Consider the following 27779-nt stretch of genomic DNA (forward strand, 5'->3'; position numbering starts at 1 on the left):
ATTGTGAATTTGGTTGGTGATTTAGCAAGTAACTTTACGTATAATCGTAATTTTGCTGTACGATAATATTTAGCGACAACATATTGCGATTACGTAGAGTTATTTTGGTAGTACACGTCCTCATCTGCATGTTCATCTGTTGCACAACTTTGTCGCAAAATATTTTCGGGCCACAAAATATAAATTTGTAGTTGGTGATATGTTAACTCGGGAACAAAACTCACGTCACTGTTTCGTTGCTAGTGTCAGACCACACAGTACCGCAAAAGAGCAGCGGATAATATACTAAAAATAGTTACAACAGGCATAAAATGTTTTCAAATTTAATTTCGTCACAATAATTGAAACATACTTGCGTTTTACAGAAGTGAATAAAAGAAACTACCAATGATGAAACACGTGTGAAGAAACTTGCCGGGTATTAGAAAAGTTCTTTCTCTTATTGGCGGACCTGAAGTCCCTTAATTTAGTCCGCTAACGGCGCTGCTGTTAGAGCTTCAAAACCCAGTTTTCTACTGCACAAATACAGATACACCTGTAAGTCACAGCGCTGCAACTTTTGACATCCATTCCAAAAAGGTAAAATAGAAGTAATCCGCTGAATTATAAGCCCATATCACTAACGTCGATTTGCAGTAGGGTTTTGGAACATGTACTGTGTTCGAACATTATGAATTACCTCGAGAAAAAGATTTATTGACACACAACACGGATTCAGAAAACCATCGTTCTTGTGAAACACAGCTAGCTCTTTATACTCATGAAGCAATGACTGCTATCGACAGGGGATGTCAAATTGATTCCATATTTGTAGATTTTCAGAAGGCTTTAGACATCGTTCCTCACAAGCGTCTTCTAACCAAACTCCGTGCCTATGGAATATTGCCTCTGTTGTGCGACTAGATTCGTATTTTCCTGTCAGGAAGGTCGCAGTTCGTAGTAACAGACGGAAAGTCATCGTCTGAAACAGAAGTAATATCCGTCATTCCCCAAGGAAGTGTTATAGGCCCTCTGTTGTTCCTGATCTATATAAACGACCTAGAAGACAATATGAGTAGCGCTATTAGATTGTTTGCAGATGATGTCAATTTACCATCTTGTAAAGTCATCAGATGACCGAAACGAATTGCAAAATTATTTAGATAAGATACATGTATGGTGCTAAAAGTGGCAATTGAACCTGAATAAAGAAAAGTGTGAAGATATTCACATGAGTACTAAAAGAAAGCGCGACTACACGATAACCACACTATTCTGAAGGCTGTAAATTCAACGAAATACTTAAGTATTACAGTTACAAATAACGTAAATTGAAACAATCACATAGATAATGTTGCGGGTAGAGCAAACCAAAGACTGCGATTAATTGGAAGAACATTTATAAGGTGCAACCGTTCTACTAAAGAGACTGCTTACTCCACGCTTGTCCGCCCTATTCTGGAGTATTGCTGTGCGGTGTGGGATCGGCATCAGGTGGAACTGACGGATGACATCGAAAAAGTTCAAAGAAGGGCAGCTCGTTTTGAACTATCGCGAAATAGGGGAGATAGCGCCTCAGACATGATACGTCAATTGGAGTGGCAATCATTAAAACAAAAGCGTTTTTCGTTGCGACGGGATCTTCTCATGAAATTTCAATCACCAGCTTTCTCCTCCGATTGTGGAAACATTCTGTTGGTACCCACCTACATAGGGAGAAATGATCATCACGATAAAATAAGAGAAATCAGGGCTCGCACAGAAAAATTTAAGTGCTTGTTTTTCCTGCGCGCCGCTCGAGGGTGGAACAGTAGAGAGACAGCTTGAAGGGGATTCATTGAACCCTCTGTGAATAAGCAGAGTAATGACGTTGACGTGTCACCGTTGCAACAGTAGATCTTCATGGAAACGGGAGAATAACTTCGAGAAATTCGTTGTTAACATAAATGAACAGATCGAAGTGATGCATTCGTTCTGGAGATGTGACAATGCATCCTCGTGCTCACAAAGCCAGTCCTGGACGACGGGAACTGTGTGAACAGGGGCCCTGTCGTCTAGATACACAGCTACATCATTGGGAAATAAACATTTTACCATGGGATGGACCTGATCAGCCAAAATGATCACACAGTCCTCGGCAGTAAAGCGACCTTGCAGAGTAACCATGGGGCCCTTGGAATACCACGATATAGCTGCCCAGATCACCGCCCAACCCCCGCCATGTTTAGCTCCTGGGACGTTAACTCGGCCAGAACTTGGTATCTCTGTGAAAGAATACTCATTCGACTAAATGACTTTACTCCAATGCTCCATAGTCCCGGTTTTATGGCTTCGGCATCACGTTTTACTCTTACGGGCATTTGCATCACTGGTGTGTGGTTCTGGAATTCCAGCTCATTCTGTAATTGCGAGCTTCGGGAGCTGCCTTCGTCTTAGAGCGAATTTTGCATTCTGCAGCGGAATATATGCTGGTAATGAAACTCAGTGGAAGATTGAAACGGTATGGCGGACCGGGTTCACGAACCCGGGACTTCGCCTTTCACGGGCAAGTCTCTACCAACTGAATTACCCGAGCACGACACACGACCCTTCTTCACAGTTTTACTTCCGCCAATACGTCATCTCCTGCCCAGAGTACACTCCGCTGCATAGTGGAAAAATTCTTCCTCGAAACAATCCCCGAGGTTGTGGCTAAACCGTGTCTCCGCAATACCCTTTCTTCAAGGGGTGCTAGTCTTAGAAGTTTCGCAGGGGAGCTTCTGGGAAGTCTGAGAGGTAGCAGATGAGATACTGACGCTGTGAGGACCGACCGTCAGTCGTTCTCGGGTAGTTCAGTTGCTAAAGCTTTTGCCCGCAAAAGGCAAAGGTCCTTGGTTCGAGAACCCGTCCGGCACACAGTTTTAATCTCCCGGGAAGTTAATGTTGCTCTTCGTGCAGTTTTGGTGTTGACACAGTTCGCAAAGGTGATATTCAGTTCTGCAGCGATTTTTGCAGCTGTCGTCTTATTTTCGTCACAATCTTCTCCAATTAACGTGTATCACGATCACTCAACTCATACTTTCGTCCGCACTGTGACTTAGTGAATGATGATTCTCCGCTTTCGCTATATGCGGTACAAACCTTCGACAGGGTGCCTCTTGATACACTGAACACTTTGGATACAGCAGCACCAGCTGCAGGTTTGGCTAGCATCACCGCTTGTGTTAAAGCATGCTTTTCTCGCGCTGTTTCCATGTTTTTGTCCAGCATGCTTTTCTCGCGCTGTTTCCATGTTTTTGTCCAACCCTTGTATTTCATTTAAGTGATGGGCAGTATTCCTGGCAGGACGGAAAATAGTGTAAAACAAGCAAAAAATGATCTATGGAGAAAATTGTCGAATTGATCCAAATAGAACAGCAATTGAAACGATAATTAAATGGACACCCTAGCTGCAAACAGGCGTTGATGTACTTCATTGGGGACATGTTGAAAATGTGTGCCCCGCTAGCAGCTAGGGTGTCCATTTAATTATCGTTTCATTTCTAGCAAAGCTGCTTGGTCATCCACGGTAACTGTTCTTTCGGGAACAGATACTTCCGTCATATATAGAACAGCAATTATCATGGAGATTTACTAGATTTTTAACCAGTTTTTAAGCTTCTTGTGTACAGCTGTCGCATGACTGTAGTATAAGATTGCCCACTGACATCGTTCACAACGAGGAAAATTGCTATTCTCGTTTCGCGTGCTGATAAAAATTCTAATGATGCCTGTCAGGTGATGTCGATGAGATAATGGAAGAGGTATATTCGCGACGCATGTCAGCGTAAGCAGTTAAGACAGTGCTTGCTTTTGTTCCTCGGACTCCTTGCTCTCAGCACAATGCTTCTTCTGTCTTTATCGATAACGGATCACTGTTGGCAACAAACTTAGCGGAATTACATTCGAGGCAGAATTCCTGATCCCTTGTCTTCGCCTAAGGTCGAATTATCAAGATATCGTTTGCGAGATAAGGAACAGGAAGACTGTTAGTTGTTTCTTGGAAACTGACGTTATACTAGCCCCAAGAGCTCTGTGAAACCTCGCCTTCATTTAAATTGTGTTAGTACCTTTCCTTGAAAGTGCGTCTTTTTGTTTACTAATGCCTACTGAACATTTCGTTTAATAGGGGAAAAGACAGATACTTCATACAACTGCAGTAGCAACGAAAAAGATCTAATCAGATTATTAACAGAGCTAATCGTTCCAGAGATCTTTATAGAGCAGCCATCTGCTAACATGTGACGCAAGCCCGTCGGTAATATTCAAGAAACATCTGCCCAGCTAAAATCCATAGCGATTTTCTTTTATTTATTTATTTTTTGCTATTTCACAGTGCCTATCCCAGAAACGAATAGACATTCGCCTTCACACTCTTTAATGCATATTATTATTGAGCTAACTTGCACAGCAGTTTCTAAAAGTGCATTTTTTCCTCGTTTCTGGAACAATTTGCTGAGGTATTGAAGTGTCTGGCGTCGTGACCTCTTGTGAAAGAACCACGGAGCATGATCTAACCGGTAGAAAGCCAAAAATCGTGGCAAACAGGAAAATACAATTCGATCTTACTGCGATTATTAATATTCGGTTTGTTGACATTATCATAAAGATTGTTTTATAAGTTCCTGATCGGATTAAGGAGGATTGTATAATGGTAAGACAGATTTCGAAACCAAATTTTAAATTGCAAAAGATTTCTAGAGGTAGATTTACGCTCTTATCACAATTTATTTGTTATGAACTGCAAATTAAAACTGAAGATATTGCAGGAAGGTAGGGAACGAGAGATCCAACTTGTATAAATTGAAAGAATCAGAAGTTGTCGAGAGTTCCAAAAGGAGCGTTAGACAACGGTTGACGGAAAGAGGGCAAGTGACTACAGTAGATAAAGAATGGGTCTCTTTGAAATATGAAATAGTGAAGACAGCAGAGTACCAAATAGGCAAAAAGACGAGGTACCTTAGAAACCCTTGGATAACACACACGATACTGAATTTAATTGACGGATGGAGAAATTATAAAAATGTAGCAAATGAAGCAGGCAAAAGGGAATATAGAGGTCCAAGAAAGGAGATTTACAGAGCATTCAAAATGGCAAAGCTGGAGTAGCTATTGGACAAATGCAAAGTTGCAAAATTGAAAGAACCTTTGGAGAAAAGAGGATCACCTGTATAAGCATTAAGAGCTAGGAAGCCAACTCAGTGCTAAGCAAAGAAGAGAAGACAAAGGTGGAAGCAATATATAGATGATCTGTACAAGCTAAAGGAACTTGAAACACTGTAGAAAGGGAAGAGGAAGTAGATGAAGATGAGCCACGAAGTGGTTCCTTCATCTTCGGAATCAAATCAGTCACTCGGACCTAAGTAACCTGCGACCAGCTTTTCGAAAGAAGCGGCGACATTTTCTGCGCAACCTATCCATGACAATGCGCGGGTGCATACAGCGCAAGCTGTGGCTGTTCTGTTCGGTCAATGGGACTGAGAAGTACTGTACCATCTTCCATAAAGCCCCGATTTAAGTCCTCGTGACTTCGATTTGATTCCGTAGATGAAGGAACCACTTCGTGGCATTCGCTTCAGAACTGTTCCAGAGATTCGACAGAAAGTAGACCGCTCCATTCGCACCATCAACAGAACGGGCTCTGCTAACGGTATACTATGCCTTCCACATCGCTGGCAACGGGTTCTACACAACGCTGGTGACTACTTCGAAGGACAGTAGCAGGTGCAAACATGCAACTCTTTGTATCGGTTGTGAATAAATAGTTGCCACTATTTAAGTTCCAACCCTCGTATGAGACCGGAGCTTCAGTTGGACTGCCTGTTCTAGAGCCAGACAGTCCCGTAAATACAGCCAACTGGATGGCTACTTGATCCGTGCTTTGGCAGACACATAAGCTAGCTTGTAAATATGCCGGCCAATGTGTTTACTGTTTTTACAACAGTGAATGCTGGCTTTATGTTGTGATGCCGACAGTAGACCTGACCTGCAGCTCAGAAAACTGCCGGTCTCATTGTCAGCTACGTTGATGAGTAGTTGCAGTCGTAAGGTATAGCAGTAACAAACCGTTTTGTGACAACAGTATGTGGTTAAAGTCTGTGATAGTTGACTGCCAAGAACAGTTAGGAATGGAGCAGTCTGTACTTTATAGAAGGAAGTGTATGGTCATTTAACAAGGTAAACTCCACGATCATCTCGCAAAGTAAATTCTCCACTATCACCTTTGCGAGCCACAGCATAAGAGCGAAACTACCATTTCTCCGGCATGCGAGTGACAATGTGTCAACGGAGAATAATGGAAAAAATCTGCAAGAAAGCACTGAAAACCATTTTGAGAAAATATAATAATCCTGTGGCTGAATCGTACAAAGTGGAACTGGCTGACGTTAAAATGGATAGTCTTATGGGTGAATATTGAAGCAGCTTCTTATAGAGACTATTACCGTATGAACCTGGATGTAATGTGGGATTTTGTGGGGATTTTTAACAAAAGGGCTACCAAGGATAGAGTAATGTGATTGTAAACAACGAGAAGACTTCTTGGAAATTAGAGAACCATTTCAGCTTTATGAAAATCCTTTTTATTGAGTTCACGACCAGTTACTTTCGCGCGTTTAGTGTTAGACTGTTCGAGGTGGTGTCCTCTGAGCCTCATGAGATAGAGTTCCATGAATAATGGTACTGGTTTTTCTACAATGTAAATCTAATATCGGTTCTCATTGGTCTCTAACATTTATCATTCGAACTAGTTGACAATTACACCATCAGTTTACTAACTTTTGGTTTTACCAATTAATCCGTGATTGGGTCGTTATGTTGCAGCTTTCATTTTCGACAGCTAGTCTGCTTAGCAGTTAAGTTTTCATTCTAAACTGGCGAATGTTGGGTCTTTCATATATATCCCCACTGTTGATTATCGTATGACCTGAGAGATACGTTCATCTGAAGATGTGGCTGTAATGCCACGACTCCAGTCGCGAGTCCAATAAAAAGAATTTTGATACAACTGAATCGATTTTCTAAATTCTAGAATGCATATTCGCTGCTCTGATTGCCTGGGCTACACTGTACAGTCTGCTATAAGGAACGATAAGACTGTTGAGACCGATGTGGCCGAACTCAGGTAGTAGAATAAAGAATATAACAAATTTATATATCAAATTATAATCCCGGGAGTGAACGAAGATATCAGTAACTATCTTATCGATTGTATATAGTGTTCAATCATGCAACTAAGAGGAACTTAAACATTTTCCTTGACTGAAGAACATTGGATCGCCAGGCAGGAAGCTAAAATATACGACAGAATGGATGGTGTGTGTGAGACCCTGTGAAAGATTGTTTTAAACGCCAACAAACATGTGCTCCGCTATATTCTGTGCCATATGATTCATTGTGGTTTAAATTATCAGACAACTTACAGAACGAGTGCTGTGCTGTGCTTTAGTGTTTTACGATTTGTCTACTGGGGCAAAAAGAATACCTTAAAGTTGACAGTTGTACAAGGAAACCTTCTCTGACTTTAAACTGTGTGGAAATTTGTGAGCAGATTACGACCAAAACGATGTAAGTTGTATACCCAAGTGTTATATACTAAACTCCGTCCGAACAGGCCTTTGAAGGTCCAATGGTACCGACCGGTCGTCGTGTCATCCTCAGTCCACAGGCGTCACTAGATACGGATATGGAGGGGCGTGTGGTCAGCACACCGCTCTCCCGGCCGTATGTCAGTTTACGAGACCAGAGCCGCTACTTTTCAATCAAGTAGCTCCTCAGTTTACCTCACAAGGGCTGAGTGCACCCCGGTTGCCAACAGCGCTCGGCAGACCGGATGGTCACCCATTCAAGTGCTAGCCCAGCCCGACAGCGCTTAACTTCGGTGATCTGACGGGAACCGGTGTTATCAATGCGGCAAGGCCGTTGGCAAATGTTATATGAGAGATCAGAAAACGTATTTTTCTAGATCCAGGAATTTTTTCTCTATAATACCAACAAATATAGATATAACCGAAATAGGATTGGTCGCAACAAATTAGAATGGATTATTAGCTGAGGATGCCACTAAGTCTGTGAGGAGCAGAAATACAGGGTGTTTCAGAATGAATAAACGGGTTTAGGGCCATGTAGCATTAATTACATTCAACTTACAATTTTTAACTCTTCTTCTTCTTCTTCTTCTTCTGCTTCTTCTTTTCAGCGATCACAGGCCCTGTAGACTACGTTCTGCATCAACGATCTGCTTCAACTTCTTCTGCCTCTCGCTGTCTCTCTCCACGATGTGGGTACTCCTAACGCTGCGACGTTCTTCTGTCACCTTTCCACCGTGTGCGAGGTCGGCCTAATGGTCTTCTTGCTTGGACAGTGCCCTCAGATGCCTTCTTAGGAATTCTGTTGGTTTCCATTCTAGCCACATGCCCAGCCCCCTTGCAGTCTCCTATTTAACTTCTGGACGATAGTGGGTTGTTTTGTTAACTGATAAGTTTCAATGTTCCTTTGAACTCTCCAGGTGTCCTCCTCCAAACACAGGTCCCCAGATTTTTCTCATCAGATCTCTTTCAAAAACAGTCAGTTTATCTTTCTTTCTTTCTTGGTAAGCGTCCAGCTTTCCGAACCATACAGTGCTACTGGACAGATGATGGTGTTATGTATCTTCATCTTTGTGGTGACTGGCAAAGCTTTACTTTTGACTGGGCTGCGTAGAGCGCACAGACAATGTGATGCTGAGGCTGTTATATCCAGTGTTATGGTTTTTACTGCTGAAGCTGAATCTAAAGTATTTAAACTGACGAACTTGTCTGATTCTGGAATGGTGGCCAATGTCAAGCTGTGGATTTGGATTTGTGACTCGACCGATTTCCACATATTCTGTTTCCTCTTGGTCTATCAAAAGTGCCATTTTACTGGCACTGTGCCTGAGAGATCTGTACACGTCCTTCAGCTCTTCTTCTATTTCACTAGGTAAGACTACATCATCTGCGTTTGCCAGGAATTTTATTTCACTGTGTTCGGAATTTGAGGCCATTGTATAGCTGTAAATTACTCTCTCGAACTACTTTCTTCAATGCAGGAAGAGCCTCTTCTTGCCGTAAGCCTGTTTTGATTGGGAAGTTGGGGATATAGATCCTCTGAACTTAACCACTGCCTCCGAGCCATCCACACACACTTACATCATCCTAATTATTTTACTGGGTATCCTAAATTCTCTTCGTATATTGTAGGGGCTACTTCTGTGGGGGGTGTTGTGTGATGTCCTTAGGTTAGTTAGGTTTAAGTAGTTCTAAGTTCTAGGGGACTGATGACCATAGATGTTAAGTCCCATAGTGCTCAGAGCCACTTCTGTGGATGCTGTCATAGGCTCGATGGAAATTGATGAACATACAGTGAATGTTTTTGTTAAATTCCCAGTATTTCTCTAAGATCTGCCTTAAGAGTAAACAGATTGTGATTTGTGGAACGGTTTGGTCGAAATCCACCCTGGTACTCTTGAATAATGTTTTCTGTGTAAGAGTTAACTCTGTCGAGAATGATCATTGACAGAACTTCACATGTTATTTCAGCAAACTGATTCCTCTGTAATTTCCACATTAAAAAAAAAATTAGAAATAAAACACCAAAAGAAAGAGCAACTCAGTTTTTCGTACAAGTGTTCAGTGTGAGCGCCACTCTCACATTGTGTCGATATGTGAGTTCTTCCCAAACCTTGATCAGTCTGTATGGTGCAATTGCTGCCACAATGGTGTTTTTAAAGCGGGGTACTGCAGCTGGTAACGGAGGCACATACACACGAGCCTAAATGAACACCCAAAGATAAAAATCGCAGACATTTAGTCTTTGTGTGAACGTGGAGTTCATGCAAAACAAGCTCTGTCATCCGCACCATTGTAGCCATGCCTACGGTCTGATACAAAATCGTTTAACCAACCGCTTACTGATTTGTTGCCAGTGAGGCGGCGCATCATCTTGGAGGAAAAAGCTATAGTTCTAGTGCATCACAATAAGAAACGCCAGTTACTTCCCCGAAAAGGAAAGTCCCATGAACTTTCCGCCGGGATACGGAAAAAAAAAAAATTAGGGGAGTCTCGTTGCATCTTATAACTTGTGGAGATTTGCTAACTTTAATTTTGCGTGTTCAGAAACTTCCCTGGCAGAATAAAACTTGTGCCGGACCGAGGCACGAACTCGGGACCTTTGCCTTTCGCGGGCAAGTGATCTACCACTTGAGCTACCCAAGCACGACTCACGCCCCGTACTCACAGCTTTACTTTTGAAGGTAGGAGACTAGGTACCGGCGGAAGAAAAGCTGTGAGGACGGGGCGTGAGTCTTGCTTGGGTAGCTCAGATGGTAGAGCACCCGTCCGCGAAAGGCGAAGGTCCCGAGTTAGAGTCTCGGTCCGGCACACAGTTTTAATCTGCCAGGAAAGTTTGATAACAGCGCACACTCGGCTGCAGAGTGAAAATCTCATTATGCGTGTTCACATTTCCACTTAGGTGAGATGTTGATTCATGCCTGTAGATGACACGATCCAGAAAATCTTCGTAGTCATGCAGCAACATTTAGTTTGCAAAGTTGGCACGTAAACCGTAGTCTGTAGGCTTTAGAGCTTGTAACAAGTGCACACGATAAGGATGCAGTTATAAGCCTCTCCATAAGTCTCCACACAGACGTCTCTGGAATTGCTAATCACGACTAGCCTTCCGAACTGATTTCTTGAGGCTACGCGTGAAAGACTCTCCTCGTTAAACATGTTTTTCAAACACTCTCGGTCGTTCCGTACTCTTCTCTTTGCGCACATGAATACAAGCAAAACTGTTTGAGTTGCTTTTTCGTTTGATGTACTGTTTATAATTGTAAGTTGACCGTAATAAATGCTAAAAAGCCTTAAAACACGTATGTTCATATTGAAATACCCTGTACGCGCATAACGAGCTGGTAATTTTCACCAATTTATTCTCAAATACAGTTAATAATAATACGGACGCTACACCAACCCGTAGAGGGAGGCCAAGAGATGAATACACTAAGCAGATACAGAAGGATGTAGGTTGCAGTAAGTACTGGGAGATGAAGCAGCTTGCACAGAATAGAGTAGCATGGAGAGCTGCATCAAACCAGTCTCAGGACTGACAACAACAACAACAACAACAACAAACCAACCCGCCATCGGTGTGCCTGTCATCCTAGCCAGAATAATAAGATTTAACGAAGACTCGCCAGTCTGACGGGAGACAGACAGTACTTTACCCAGTCCTCAGCTTGTTAAACAGATTTTCCGCTGACAGTTTGTCACATACAGGCAGCCAGTCAGTGATCCTCCTGTGTGGAGGGATTCTGTGGCAGACGTCCACCTGTGCTGACGCAAAAAGTGGTCAATATTTCGAGATAGAGGCAGCTATGTGCACCCAGGCGCACATTACTCTTTGAAGGGCATTTAATATGGAAGCAAAAGAAAACTGTTAAAAGGAGCGATTGAAGTCAAAAATCGAAAACTCGCGTATTTGGCGAAAACAGTTGCCATGAGGGTAAAATATAAACAGTTGCTGCAGAAGGAACAAATGGTTGGGGATGTTAAGACAAGGCTTGCGGATTGCTTTGAACACAGTACATGGAAAAATCAGGATATGCCTGGGGAATACAAGATACCAGGGTATGCTGCGAATGCCAGTGAAAACTGGCCATAGATTGAAGTGCTCGCAGAAAATAATGGGTCCCAGAGTATTTGCTCTATTAGAAGATGTACAAAAAATGTGTTGTTAACCGATATTCCCGTTCGGATCTGTTTGCAAACAACACGTATTGGTCTCAACATTTTGCATCTAGAAATTTTATGTTTGAACATTTTCGTGTTTTTCTAGGATTATGACGTTGAAAAGTAGCCAAAACTGGGTAGCAGAAAGTATCGTATGCCCTGACACCATTTTCATATTCTGTTTAGTATTTTGTAGTTCAGTTAAAACTTCTCAAGTACTATAAAGTGGCATGCCAACATTTACATGTTTTGAACCACTGGAATTCAACTTCTACATGCTAGCACTCTGAAACAATTAGCAAGATGTGTTATCTGCTGAGCCTTACACACACGGAACAAAGCTGTTTGGTGGTGGTGGTGGTGGTGGTGGTGGTGGTGGTGTGTACCTTCTATGGGGTAACTATAGTAACGAAGTCGTGAGAGCAGGATTGGGTTAAGCAAGGATGGAATAAAGTCTGTTGATTGAACACTGGAAGTGAATAATAAGGAGCTTTCTGATTTCTACACATCGCTGTCTGTTGGGACACACACAGGTAATCCTGTCTTCGAGACGTAGAGCGAAATTTCCAGCCTCCTTTCTACCCTAATCAGGAAATTGTCGTATCAGAATGATTATAATTAAAATTGTGAAGAACTGTTTTTGGTGTCAATCGCTACGTTAGTTATACATCAAGGTTACATTGACATAGATACGCATGCTCATTGCTATCATTTTTAATCCTGTCGCTGCTGGTGGACATACACATATATATAAAGTAACTGTTTATTTAGAACAGCAACCATTGCCAAGGCGGGATTTGCACCTGCGAACCCCACAAATCCACGCAACTCTGGTTTTCAACGGCGATATTCGTAACAGACTCCTATACTTCGATGGAACAGCGTATTGTAACTGCCTCTAATCTAAAAACACTACCGCGGTCCAAGATGACCTGGCCTCAAGTTAGTTGTAGGTTATACTTACTTCATAACATACTTCAATGTTTCTTTTCTACAATGACTGGATAATTTGACGATAACCTATACAGATATTTGTGCTATCACAGTTTTGTTGCAATTACAACGTGTATGCGAACATTTACCGTGCAGGGGTGAAATATTGTCAGTTCTGTAATCTTCCTAATCGATAACGTTGCCGCTTTGGACTGGTATGGCGCTCAAAATTATCTTTTTTCCGTTTATTTAAGCTACAGTCAAAATTTGGAAATATGGCAATTACGTTTTGGTAAATGGCTTTGCTAATTATCATTAGCAGTTTGAATCCTTATATTCAGGATGACGACAATCCAAATCTGCGTCCGGCCATTCAGCTTTAGGTTTTCCATGATTTTCCCAAACCGTTCCATGCAAATACCAGGAAGATTCCTTTGAAAGGGTATGGCCGATTTCCTTTCCCGTCCTTGACACAATCCGAGCTTGTGCTCCGTCTCTAATGACCTCGATGTCGACGGGACGTTAAACCCAATCTTCCTTCCTTCCTTCCTTCTTTCCTTCCTTTGAATCTTTATTGAATGTTTGTGGCGTAGCCTTTTTTTTGAGTTCGACAATCATTTTTTCTGATGTCTTGAAATAGGCACCATTTGCATTGTGATGTACGTAAAATAATTACATATGCTCTGGGGACGTACGATGCGCTCTCTCTCTCTCTCTCTCTCTCTCTCTCTCTCTCTCTGCTTGTGTGTTGTAGAAGCGCGCATGAATTCATCGGATGAGGTAAAGAACTCCACGATTTGTAGCAGAATTGTCGTGGTATCTAGCGGAAGTATGCGAGAATTGAGAAAGGTTATCTGGCGACGGATGACGAAGCTGAGGAACTCTGCGAGAAGCATGCGTCAGCACTAGAAATCGCTGCGTGTACCACGCGCGGCCGACGTTCTTGTTCTTGGAACTGCCCACGTCCGTATAAATTCCGGGTCAGACAAGGCACACCTGTAGCGTCAGCGGATAAGACTCTTCTGTAGGCGCGCGACGGTCCGGGTGACTTGACCAGGAATAGCTGTTGCTGTTCATAAACTTCTTGTCTCTTGGATTCTCTGAAAAATCTGGGTACTTATTCAAGATAAGTTCTCTCTCTCTCTCTCTCTCTCTCTCTCTCTCTCTCTCTCTCTCTCACGAACCAGGTGGGACACGAACGTGGATCCTTCTTTTTGCAGTCAGTGCTCTCACCGATTTAGCTATCCAGAAATGACTTCTGCCAAGAAGTTTGAAAACAACGCTTAATCTGCTGTAGAGTGAAATATTCATTCTGGAATCAGTTCTCTAGGCCAGACAGTGACGAGGCAATTTCCCCCTGCTATCCATTCTTGTTGGGAGTGTGAGCCTTAAAAAGTGTGCAAGTAATCCTCTGTGAAGTTTGGACAGTAGGAGAGAGATATGGTGGCAGAACTGCTGTGAAGCCGGGTGGAAGTTCTCTGAGTAGTTTAGTCGGCAGAGAATTTGCCGGTGAAAGGCAAAGCTTCCAGATAGAAATCCCGATCCGGAACAGAGTATTAACGTGCCAGAAAGTTTCGAATCATCCCGCAGTGCGGTACATAGTAAAAGTTAATTCCGTTAATGGATTTACCAGGACGTATAGAAGTATAAAACTGTGTGTACCCTTTCCACAAATATTGGTGTGGTGACAGATTTATCTGTTATCTTCAGCGTAGCCAGGTGTGTAGGTTGCGTTTAATGCGGACAGTTTGGTCATGAATTGGCAAAGTCGACGATTCTGCATGAGAAATGAGAGTAGTCGTAATTGGTTGATGTATAGTGTAGCCCTATTTCTACATTCGCGTCAAATTAAAGCACTTTTTCTCTATAAAAATAAAACTTAGGCAAATTCATAGTAGTACTCTTAGATGATAAAATATTCTCTCATGAGTATATTGGTGCATATTTTGTACGTCCATCACACACAAGCTACAGATAATGCAGCGGTTAATCACCGAATATTTGTATATGTTTCTAGCCACATCATCGTAACACCTAGGTCATTATAATGTAATTGGATAGATAAAAAAATACACTCGCGGCGGCAGGAAAATACATAAACAAAAAATTGTTTTACTTCTCCAAGCTTTCGGAGCCAGGGTTGAAGGGGAAGGTAGAGTGGTGAAAGAAAAGGGATAGAGTTCGGAAAAGTCACCCTGAACCACGAGTCACAAGAGACCTCCCGGCCGGGATGAGAAGGAAAGACGTTTTTGGGAACTACCAACACCTAGGTCAGCGTCATACTAGTATTAATTAATCGTTTGCGATTTTGAACTGAAAAAGATATTGTGTTATAAGTTCTTGTGGTTTTTCCTCCTTAGGAATACATAGAAAGCTGGAATTAATGAGATGTATCAAGCACCTATCTAAAGAAATCGTAATGATTTTCTTAACTTCGTGTATATGTCAAACTGCCACCAGTACAGTATCGAGGAAAACGCCATTATCAGTCTTATTTTCCTCTGAGTTTTTACGTTGAAGCTGCTGTATTTCATGGTAGCCCTTAAAATGGTAGTGATAGACTGGGTTTTAACGACGTGCCGACACGAAATGTGTTCCAAATAATTCCAACTGAATGCGAAGGTAATTGGACTAGAAATAGCGCGTAACACTCTTTACACACTTGCGTTCGATAATGCATGGAAACAGGTGGAAACATGTCGTGGTTCAATCTCGCACTCTGTACGGTCTACAGGCGACTGGGATGGATTTAACCTGGCGAAGCTAAGTTCATCAGTAACATACACTGCGTGTAAGGAATGGTGGAGAATGCCGCAACACACGTAACAGTACTCCAGATATCCGCCCCAAGGCAACACTTTCTTTTTATGTCTCTTTCACTAGACGCTAGTGCAGCTTGACAGTCGGAAAAGCCATCTGCGAGTATCCAAACTTAACTGTACGTAAATTAACTGTAATAGTAAGTACTTTTAAGACCTCGATCTGTTTGGATTAAAAGTTGGCCTGTTTGCAGTTGTTAGATTCTGAGCAAACTGCGTTTTAATAGATCCCCATTGTTCTATTCAGTGTGCACTCAGATAACAAAAAGGAACGGATTTCTTACTTATGCGTCACTAATCATCAAAATGTAAGTACAAGAAACTCAAAACGTTGTGATTACAATATACACCAACGTTTAATGTAAAAGAATAATTGTCACACTTTATTTTTATATGATTTAAAGGTGAAGTGAAAGTATCAGCTTTTTGTGTTAGACTTGTTATTTGAAATACATACAACATTCACTATTTTATTTAGAGACGTTGAAACGGATTTGAATTTTAAAAAAGTGCGTTGCATGTCGTTTGTATATGAGTCTTAGTCGGGATCTGTGCCAGCTGCCGCCGAAAAAGGTGAAAAGTTAAGTTTCACATGTGGCCAGCACCCCCTACCGGTTTTATTAAGAATACCAAGAATATTGTTCCTAAAAGCTTGTAAATTCTCCATGAAAATTCGCTTGATGCTGAAGAAAGACTTCCGCCATTATTTTGTTATGCTTCAATACCTTACAAATACCAGGCGTCGTCTTGGCACGTTGTTGAGGTACTTGGATGGTAGCATCTGCTGCGAAATATGGCTGCTGTCAATAGCGACCGCTTCATCAGGAAATCTGTACAGTTGCAGACGTCAACCGGGTACCTTCTTTTCAACGCCTTGTAGTAGTCGAAATCCAATTGGAAAGACCTCGTTCATAAATTACAAAGATTGTTGCATACTTTCTTATTTCTCAACAGATACTACATCATGCTTGGGCCAATCTGTTTCGTCCCTTACTGTGACTGGGTGTTTGTGTTGTCCTCATCATTTCATCATTATTCATGAAAGTGGCGAGATTGGACTGAGCAAAGGTTGGGAATTTGTACCGGGTAGTTCTTATGCTTTTCCTTTGGCAGAATGAAAGGCTTCTTTGTTAACGCTTGAACTCACGTCCTGTCACTGCGGGTGGAAAGATTTTCTCTTCCGTTGAGATCAGTGCTTAAATTTCATAATTATTTGCATCAAACCAGTCCTGATATTTCCTGCTTCTTTGCAGGTATCCTGTACCGCTAGGCATATTCGTCAAACTTCTCATTATCAAATGTGTGTCTACAGCCCTTGTTTTGTTTACTCTTCTGGGCAGATGATGAGAAATGCGTGACGTATCCAGTAAGTCGGGGATCTGTCCCAACAGTCTTCGGCTTGTCTTCACTTTAGTGATGAAAACAATTTGCAGATCTTTCTTTCTGACAGTTGCATACTCATCGAGAGGCCAATGCTGCGATTTCAGTAATGCTTCGTAAAAAGAAATGTCAAATCGTTTTGTGTGTGTTGCGTATGGAACATTTCAAGGTAAAATATGTAGCATTTATGTCTTGTGCTCTTTTCCAACGACAAATTTGAGACTCTCTTAAACGAAACAAGGTAGCGCAGTGATTAAGGCACTGAAGTTTCTTTCAGAAAGAGCGAGGCCTACCCGGCCATCCAGATTTTGGTTTTCTGTCGCGTTTTTAACCTAATGATGCGATTGTTTACCGCATAATGATAATACTGATTTCCTTCTTGTTTCTCGTCCTATCCGAATCCAAATTCTGTGGATTGTAAAGGAGACTTATTTATTAGCGTAAATGTGGAATCAACGTCTCAACGAGTAGCGCTAGCAACGTGACGCGCAGTGTAAGTTCTGGCGCATATGCTCTTTGCGTGGAGTTTTTGCTGTGTGTCGCAAGCTGCAGCCGCCGCAACTGCTGGCGTAACGGTTCAGCAATTGCTATTATACCCAGACTGAATTACCCCACCCAGCCTAAAGCTGCCGCGCAGCGCACAATTGGCAGTGAATGTGGCGTCTCACCTCACACATCTGCAGCTGCTCCCGGTTCGACGCCGTTACTTTGGTATTAGTTGCGAATTATGAAACTGTGTAGTATGTTTTTCCCCTCCCCCCCCCCCCCCCCCCCACAAGAATTATATAGTTCTGTTGAATTTGTTTTTGCCCGTACTCGGCATTATGTGTGCATTTGGAAGCACATCAGATATCTTCAATTTTCACGTGATGCAGGCAGTTATTTCCTGATTTTTAGACCTTCATTCTGAATATGAAAACAAAAGCCAAATGATTAGACACGTGTACCGTAAATAATTTCATGCATTCCCATCTAATCATCGCGTAATTAAACTGGTTGTCGTTCTGGAAATGCCGAATTGGTCCTGAAGTAATGTAGTTAGATGTTTTGCACTGAAGGAAATCCAGATATGCTACTGTGACGTGTGTGATTTACTCTCTCGCACACTTTTTAAAGCAATTTTAACGGTGTCGCGAATCAAACGTTAAAGATTCGTTTCTGTTGATCTATATATGATAGTTATGCGCATCCATGGTGTTTAGGTTACCATGTATCATCTCTGTTACGTCACTTTGGTGATACCCAGATCCTTAATTTCCGAAGCACATAGAATCCTGGAAAATATTGATTGATTCTCACCCAACGTCGTTGCTCAGTCCATAGAGATTTCACTCGTGAAAATCATTTAGTCGAATCTTTCTTTTTTCCGTTTATTATTTGGCACATGTCACAGAATTTCCCTTTTGGAAAGTTGTGCTTTTAATTCGTCGCGCACTCTGCTGTCTTCTGGTTAACTTAAATCGTACAACGAAACGGGATGGGAAAGGGCAGATGGGGGAGGTAAATGGATGGCGTGGGGCCTGCTTGATTCACAGGGCATACAACCATTGAACTGAATCATTTCGAAAGAAAGGAAAATTTTGTAGTAAAGCTACGTTTATTTAGCTTTTCGCGGTATTTTTCAGTGTACTCAGCTCTCCTCACCACCCACCGAAACAATTTATCATATTTTATTTTTCATAGTGCTTATACTTAACACTGTGGAGCATATTCGTTGCACCATATATACTCGAGCTGTTAATCACCAAGAAATAGATGTCGTGTTAGCAAAGTATTAACTTGTCGAAACGAGACAGCCTCACGAGAGCGGGATTAAGGAAACAGGATGTGTGTTGATGAACTTCGATACTTCATACAACTTAATAGTCACTACGGATTTTTTGTCATTAATATGAGCCGAGTTGGTGACACTTCGCTGTCAGCTCCAGGCTGTGATGGGCTCGATTACACAGCTTGAAGCTGCAATGGATGGACATCACTGTTGTGGGCCGGCCATGCGGATCCAATGGACGTCCAGCACGTCTGAGTCCGCCAATCGGTCCTCACCGGTGACCAGCCCAGTTACTGCTCGTACAGAGGTTGACCACTCACCCGTGGTCGACTGGGGGACGACTCGGGGCGTGTCAGTCGGCGAAAGACTTCCCAGGGAGCCGCACGTAAGGCCTCCCCGGATAGTCTGACAAACAGGTTCCAGGTATTGTCTGTGGCTGACATTGTCCATGAGCCAGATGCAGTCCCTTGTTGTGTTTCAGAGGGAAACTCCCAGTCTGCAATATACGAGCAATGACAGAGGGTGGGATTATTGGTAGTTGGGAGCTCCAATGTTAAGTGCGTTATGGGGTCCCTTATGGACATGGCTGCCAAGGAGGGGAAGAAGGCCAATGTGCACTCCGTTGCATACCGAGTGGAGTGATTTCAAACGTGGAAAGGTTCCTTCCCGATGCCGTCAAGAGAACAGGGCGCAGCCAACTGCAGGTAGTGGCTCACGTCGGTACCAATCATTGTGTCACTATGGATCGAAAGAGCTTTCTTTCTGGTTTTAACCTGCTAACAGAAGTGGTAAAGATTGCCAGTCTTGCTTGCTAGATGAAAGCAGAGATCACCATTTGCAGCATAGTCGACAGGATCTGTTGCAGACCTTGGGTACAGAGCGGATTGGAGGGTCTGAATCAGAGGCTCAAGACGGTTCTGCGACCACGTCGACTGCAGATTCCTCGACATGCACCATAGAGTGGTGGGGTTTCGGGTTCTGCTGAATAGATTGGGAGTCCACTATACGCAGAAGGCGGCTACACAGGTAGTAAGGGCAGGTGCAGGTCGAACATAGGAAGAACGTAGATCTAGGAAGCATCTGTATAACAGTTGTAAATTGTCGTAGCTGCGTTGTGCGTTGGGAAAGTTCCAGAGCTCCAAGCGCTAATAGAAACCACTGATCCTCAAATCGTTATAGACACTGAAAGCTGGCTAAAGCCGGAGATAAGTTGAGCCGAAATTTTTACAAACACCCTAACGGTGTTCCGAAAGGATAAGCTAAACACAGTTGGCGGTGGCGTGTTTGTTGCTGTTAGAAGTAGTTTCACTTGTAGTGAAATTAAAGCAGATAATTCCTATGAGTCAGTAAGGGCAGAGATCATTCTTGGCAACTGGAATAAAAAATATTGCTTTTACCGATCTGCCAACTCAGACGATACAATTGCTGGAAGGTTCAAAGAAAACATTAGTTTAATTTCAAATACGTACCCTACTCGTGCAATTAGAGTTGGTGGTGACATAAGTTTATCCTCGATATGTTGGAGATAATGTGTATTTAAATCCGGAGGTATGCACAAAACATCATGCGAAATTGTGCTAAACGCATTCTCTGAAAACAATTTCGAGCAATGAGTTCATGAGCCCATGCGAACAGTAAACACTTGACCTCTTAGCAGCAATTAATCCTGAGTTAACAGCGAGCATCAAAGCGAATACTGGCATTAGTGAACATAGGGTAGTCGTAGCGGGATTGAATATTGTAACCCCCAAATCCTAGAAAAATACACCTATTAAAAAAAAAGCAGATAAAAATTCACTTGACGTTTTGCTGAGAGACAATCTCCACTCTCTCCAAATTATCAATGTAAGTGTAGACCAGATGTGGCTTCAATTCAAAGAAATAGTACTGACAGAAATTGAGAAATTTATACCAAATAAATTAACAAACGGCAGAGCTGATCCCCATTGGCACACAAACCCTTTGACTGTTCAGAGATGTCACTAAATCCGCCCAAAAATGTAAACAGTCATTCATGAGCAGCGCCTATTAGAGGGTGGGGGTCTGACAGCCGATCAGTTCTAGTCATTCCACAAGGAAGGAGGTACACGGCTCTGTTGTCTGCAATTCAACCATGCCTAGACCGTCAATACCGCGGTTCGATCGCGCCCCCATTGTTACTTTGTGCTAGGAAGGGCTCGCAACAAGGGAAGTGTCCAGGCGTGTCGGAGTGAACCAAAGCGATGTTGTTCGGATATGGAGAATGCACATAGAGACAGGAATTGTCAATGACATGCATCGCTCCGGCGGCCCAAGGGATGGCCGCTACCTGCGGATTATGTCTCGGAGGAAACCTGGCAGCAACGCCACCACGTTGAACAATGTTTTTCGTGCAACCACAGAATGTCGTGTTACGACTCAAACTGTGCGCAGTAGGCTTCACTCCCGACGTCCATGGCGAGGTCCATCTTTCCAACCACTCCGGCCGATAGTGCTACCATATCGGCAGCATATTTGCGAGGCATTCCTGTTCGTGGACGACAATACGCGCCCCCATAGTGCACATATTGTGAATGACTTCCTTCAGGATAACGACATCGCTCGACTAGAGTGGCCAGCATGTTCTCCAGACATTGACCCTGTCGAACATGCCTGGGGTAGACTGAAACGGGCTGTTTAAGGACGACGTGACCCACCAACCACTCAGAGGGATCTACGCCGAATCAGCGTTGAGGAGTGGGACAATCTGGACCAACAGTGCCTTGATGAACATGTGGGTAGTATGCCACGACGAATACAGGCTTGCAACAATGCAAGAGGACGTGCTACTGGGTATTAGAGGTACCGGTGTGTACAGCAATCTGGACCACCGCCTCTGAAGGTCTCGCTGTATGCTGGTACAACATGCAATGTGTGGTTTTAATGAGAAATAAAAAGGACGGAAATGATGTTTATGTTGATCTCTATTCCAATTTTCTGTACAGATTACGGAACTCTCTGAACCGAGGTGATGCAAAACTTTTTTTATGTTTGTATGTTAGCGGCAAGGCACAATCAACGCGTGATAGCGATGGAAAAAATACCAGTGACAGTGCTGCTAAAGCTGAGTTACCTAAACACTCTCTCGAATTTCCTTCGCCAAAAAGGACGAAATAAATATTCCAGAATTTGATGCAAGAACAGCTTCTAACATGAGTCACTTAGAAGTAGATATCCGTGGAGTAGCGAAGTAAGTTAAATCACTTAATAAAAGCAAGTTTGCCGCTGCAGACTGTGTACCAGTTAGATGCCCTTTTGCTTCATACTTATCATATACAACCGCTCGCTCGACGAAGGATCCGTAACCAAAGCCTGGAAAATTGCATGGGTCATACCATTATTCAAGAAAGATAATAGGAGTAACCCACTAAATTACAGGCCCGTATCATTAACGTCAACATGTAGCAGGATTTTGGAACATATATTGTGTCGGAACAAATGGGATACAGAAAACATTGTTCCCCGAAACAAAACCACCCATTTACACACATGAAGTGTTGAGTGCTATTGACAAGGGATTTAAAATTGTGTGTTTCTGGATCTCCAAAGGTCTTTTGACTCTGAACTACACAAGCGGCTTGTAGTGAAATTGTGTGCCTATGGAATATCGTCTTAGTTACGCGACTAGATTTGTGATTTCCTGTCATAGAGGCAACAGTTCGTAGTAACTGGCGGAAAGTCATCGAGAAAACAGAAGTAATTTCTGACGTTCCGTATCTATATAAACGATTTAGGAGACAATCTGAGCAGCGGTCTTGGGTTTTTTGCAGGTGATGCCGTCGTTTGTCGTCTGGTAAAGACATCAGATGATCAAAACAAATTGCAAACGATTTAGAAAAGATGCCTGTATGGTGCGAAAATTGGCAACTGTGAGGTCATCCTCATGAGTGCTAAAAGGAATCCGTTAAACGTCTCTTACGCGATAAATCAGTCTAATCTGAAGTCCATAAATTCAACTAAATACCTAGTAATTATACAGTTCGAACAATTTAAATAGGAAAGAACACACAGAAAATGTTGTGGGGAAGGCGAACGAAAGACTGCGTTTTATTGGCAAAACACTTACAAAATGTAACATATTTACTAAAGAGTGCCTACACAACTCTTATCCGTATTCTTTTGGAATACTGCTGCGCGGTCTAGGATCCTTACCAGATAGGAACGACGGAGTACATCGAGAAAGTTCAAAGAACAGCAGCACGTTTTGTATTATCGCGAAATAGAGGAGAAAGTGTCATGGACATGATACAGGATTTGTGATGGGCATTATTAAAACAAAGGAGTTTTTCGTTGCGTCGAAATCTTATCACAAAATTTCAGTCACCAACTTTCATCTCCGAATGCGATTTTTGTTTTTTTTTTTCACGCCGACCTACATAGGGAGAAACGATCATAATAAAAAAATAAGGGAAATCATAGATCGCACGGAAAGATATAGGTGTTCGTTTTTTCCACACGATGTTCTAGAATGGAATAATAAAGAACAATTAAAAAGGTGGTTCGATGAAGCCTCTGCCGGGCACTTAAGTGTGATTTGCAGAGTATCCATGTATATGGCCGGCCGCGGTGGCCGAGCGGTTCTAAACGCTTCAGTCCGGAACCGCGCGACTGCTACGGTCGCAGGTTCGAATCCTGCCTCGGGCATGGATGTGTGTGATGTCCTTAGGTTAGTTAGGTTTAAGTAGTTCTAAGTTCTAGGGGACTGATGACCTCAGATGTTAAGTCCCATAGTGCTCAAAGCCATTTGAACCATTTGAACCATCCATGTATATGTAGATGAGACACTATTCACCATCTGAACTTATGTCAAAATGTGTGGAACTCTACTCCGAGTAATATAATTTTGTAGAGAATCAATTTCGGGGTCGTGTGATGTAAGGATGTTCGTTTCTAGCCAAATGAAGCCACTTGGTCCCGACGCCCATCAACGTTTCTGAGAATGAGTGACGGAGTCGATCAGTGTTCTCAACATTCAGTTAATTTTACCCTGCAGTGCTGAAAATTGTTGAACACCAAAGTTTTCCTAAGCCCAGACAATCTTTCACATATTTTGTAGCTCGTCATTGCCGTTTACCTATCTGTTTCAAAGTTATAGTGCATGTAGCTGTACTCTATGGATCAGTGATGGACAAAAGTAATAATAATTCTGCTATTGACGACAAAATCAGGTTGAAAATATGTTGATTACCGCCGAATAATTAACATAAAAGTGCTTGATTTGGCGTAGTTGAAAATTTTATTCAGTAACAATAAATCTGTATTTTTATTAAAGGACTGAAAAAGAAACTATTCAATACCGTGCACATGTCCAGTAAATTACACACAAGCAGTGGTCACATATTTAGTTCAGATAAATTTGGAAGTGTGAAATTAATAGTATCCGCTGTATAACAGTTATGCTAGAGTTTATACAACTACAGCCACTGCCAATAATAATAATAATAATAATAATAATAATAATAATATGCGTAACGTATCAACAAAAGAAAGAATTGTTTTTGTGGAATTTTGTTGTTTTATACGTAAGTACAGTTCAGCGCAATAACGAAATTGTGTAAGCTTTCGCAACTCTTCAGTTCGCATTTTTGTGTAAGTGGGAGTTTTCGTGCTTTTCAATTTTTTCAGACAAATGTACAAGATCCCTAACAGATGTATTGGTTCATGAATTTACTTCGGGGCTGAAAATCAGATATTCTTACGCTGCACCCACACAACTTGAGCTAACTGTAAAGTGTTCGCTCGTAAGCACGGTTATTTGATTTCGCCACTCTCTCGATCAAAGGATCTGTTCCCGGAGACACTAGTTCCTTTGCGGCGAACATTCCTGATAATTTACTTTTATGTTCCCAGAATGAGATTTTCACTCTGCAGCGGAGTGTACACTGAGGCGAAACTTCCTGTCTGATTAAAGCTGTGTGTGCCGGTCCGAGACTTGAACTTCAGACCTTTGCCTTTCGCGGGAAAGTGCTCTACCAAGTGAGCTACCCAAGTACTACTCACGATGCGTCCTCACAGGTTTACTTTTCTGTTAGCATTTAAAATAGATTCAACATTGTTCATGTTTACCTTGTACACGAAAACCGATTCCTGCACAGTAGTCAACCAACTCCAGACACAAACTGACGTTTGTGGAAATTATTAAACTCACAGTAATGTTTACCAACATGGTCACTTGACAAGAATACAAATGAGGCGCTGAGATCCATAAGGGCCTAAAGCACACCGCCGTCGACCCCATATTTAAGTGAATAACAGAGAAACCAGTGATACAGCTTTTCATGAATTTTCATATACACAGTGTGGGCCCCCAACACAGATAAACTTGACTCACCATAAGATCAACAGATTTCAGAAGCATGAATAAATGCTACAATCTCACAGTCGACGGTGATGTGCTTTAGGCCCTTTTGATTCTCATTCCCTCAAATGGTTTACTGTATGATAAAATTCGACACATAAAATTCTATAATGTACTCAGAAACCCACAAAATAGGTTTACTGTTTGTACAACTTTAACATATGCCAACGTTCGATCTAATTTTAGTATACAGTGAGTGAATTAGTGTGTCTGAGGAATGTGCTATCATCATCTTGCAGGATTTATGCCTAGCGAATGGGAATAAGTCTGTCGCCGTTCTACCACCTGGCGGCTTTGTGAGAAACTTCTAGTTGAGTGTGCACATCGTGAACCGTGCACGTTATTTATCAGATCCGTATGCATTTGGCCCGTATGGCAATTACGTCACGTGAGTTGCACATGCGCGAAATCTTAAAACGTGTACAACTGTAGGATCGCTCGGAATCCTGATGCCAATGTTCACAGGGGCTAGAGGAGCAGTAGCGCGGTATGTTTTAAGTGCCGTATCTTTCAGAATGCAGCATCTGTGTTACGTTTAACAGCATTCAAAGAAAAATACCCAATAAATACGCAAGGTGTCGAAAGTTAGGGTGTTCACATGATCTTGTGGCTTACACTGTAGCCGCCGCTGCCCACAGACTCGACTTGTTTATAAGGGTTAAAGTCCAATGGCAATCGATGTACAAAAGCACCAGCCCGCTTTTAACGATCGGCGCTGTTATTCAACTGCAGCTTGCCACCAAGTTACCGAAATATTATTCAGATCTCTGTTGTGTGATGCTTGTAACAGGGACAATCACCAGCTTTGCAAATTTGAGACCGCAAAGGGCATACAAGACAGGTTTTCACAGGAGTCTGCGAAGGGCTGGTGCGTTGCCAACAGACCACCGGCGGCCGACGTTAAGTGGGCCAGTGGCTCTTTGGCCCCCAGCCCTGCTTCCCGCGGTCGCGCAGGCAGAGCAAAGCAAGTGCAAGGCGACTGAGCCAACCGTTGGCATTCTGCGTCTCCTGCTCCACATGGACGCCGTTCAACGGCAAGTACTGCCTCCCGCGTTATCAGTTCGTTTAAAATTAGAGGATTTTTTTTTCCTCTGCGAAGTCATCTGACGTACATCAGCAATCTGTGCAGACGATTAGCTGGCATAACAACAAAGAAATATACAAAAATTTAAATGAAAAGAACTATATTTAAAGTCAGACAAGTATATGTTTTTCTCTAAACAGTATGCATTGCATTTTCGACGCATGAAAACGGATCAGGTAAAGCTGTGCTAGGCGATTTTGTTTTATAATACAATAACTATTATATTAAAATTCTTTAGCGAATACAAGTAATCCAAGATTTTTGGTGGGCATGAGAGATTTTCGTAAACTGGTTTTTATCGTGCAGATTTTTACTCTAACGTTTGTTAGCTAAGTTAGTACACATACCATTGTAATGAGTTTGATAAACGACATCACGGACGCTATTTTCTTTGCACCCTCTCCGTCTCGCGCCTGATTGATTAGTAGACAGTTTGTTTCTGCCCCATGAGACAGAGCAAAACGTAAGGATAGTTTAAAGAAATATAATGTAAGATAATTTAGAAATAAATTTGGTGAGGTGCGACTGCGGAACCAACGCAGTCGCGCGGTATCACACGTCACGAGAAGTCTTTCTTAGAATACGTATTCAGACCGATCCTCTAAAGCTGTTCTTTCTTTCACGTGTCGTTTCCTAGCTGTTTTCTGATTCCAGGACGTTGCACAAGTCTGTTTAGAATGCTTGTTTACAGCGTACCTTTAGTTTCTCGCTGCAACTTTACATGGCATGTTACGTCTGCCGTAGATTTGTCATACTAGCTAGTCAGCAGCGGGGAACGGAATACAGCATTCTGCTGCGTCCACGGTTGTATGGACACCCTTAAACATTTCGTAAACGGTTCCAGGTGTAAGATTTATTGCAAGTGACATTAAGGATAAAGTACTTCGCCGTGCGGTTGGTAGGCGTTCGTTTATCAACGGAGATAAGTAGTCGAATATATACAGTGAGATACCCAAACATAGGTTTAATGCGTCGTTGCGTAATCATCAGTCACTCAGTGTCCTTTCTTGAAGGACAGCGCACCGAAGTGAGACGCACAGCCTGCATATGGATACGCTAACCACATACGCACACGCAGCCTTTAAAAGTTTACTGAGTTATCTTGTTTCGCAGAACTAGTTAGGTTTGCTGCGTAAATTTTCTTTTGACTGTCGTGCACCGCATGCTTTAGATCTGCTGCAAGTTGCTAAAGCGTTTAAAGTCAGCAACGACCAAGAACAGTTCACGAAATAAGCCTTTAGTGCCTGTTGCGAGTCAAAACGAGAGCGTCATATTCCCGGTATCGTGGTGCAGCCTGCGAGGACGCTACCTGTAGCTGGAGCTGTGACGTAACTGATTGGTCGCGGATGATTCGTTTCGGGATTGCCCCAGGCAGCGCACAGTCGCACACTAAATCCCTCCCATTGATCGCTGCATCGCCTGTGAGACGCGCTGGCAGCGCGGGAGTGCGCGCCTTTAACGGCGGACACACTCCCGTTTGTTGTTCTGCGGAAGTGGGTCACAACGAAACCGACGTGAAATATGAAATCTCACTTCTTCCTTTCAGTTGCAGGTTAGATTAAGTGGTCAGACTATAACTGACAAAAATAAGTCTTCAATTAATTCCTTCCTTTCTTAGTGTATTTAACTCGCAAACGGCTGAGATTGCACTGTATTTAAAATGGTTGAGTCG

General features: G+C 42.5%; 1 protein-coding gene and 1 pseudogene across 1 annotated transcript in view; one reads left to right on the forward strand and one right to left on the reverse strand.

The window, feature by feature from the left end:
- LOC124778016 (prominin-like protein) overlaps positions 1-27779 on the forward strand; it is a 519332-nt gene that overhangs the window by 131543 nt on the left and 360010 nt on the right.
- LOC124778659 lies at positions 7805-7922 on the reverse strand (annotated as a pseudogene).

This window comes from Schistocerca piceifrons, chromosome 2, assembly GCF_021461385.2.
Source record: "Schistocerca piceifrons isolate TAMUIC-IGC-003096 chromosome 2, iqSchPice1.1, whole genome shotgun sequence".
Lineage (NCBI taxonomy): Eukaryota > Metazoa > Arthropoda > Insecta > Orthoptera > Acrididae > Schistocerca > Schistocerca piceifrons.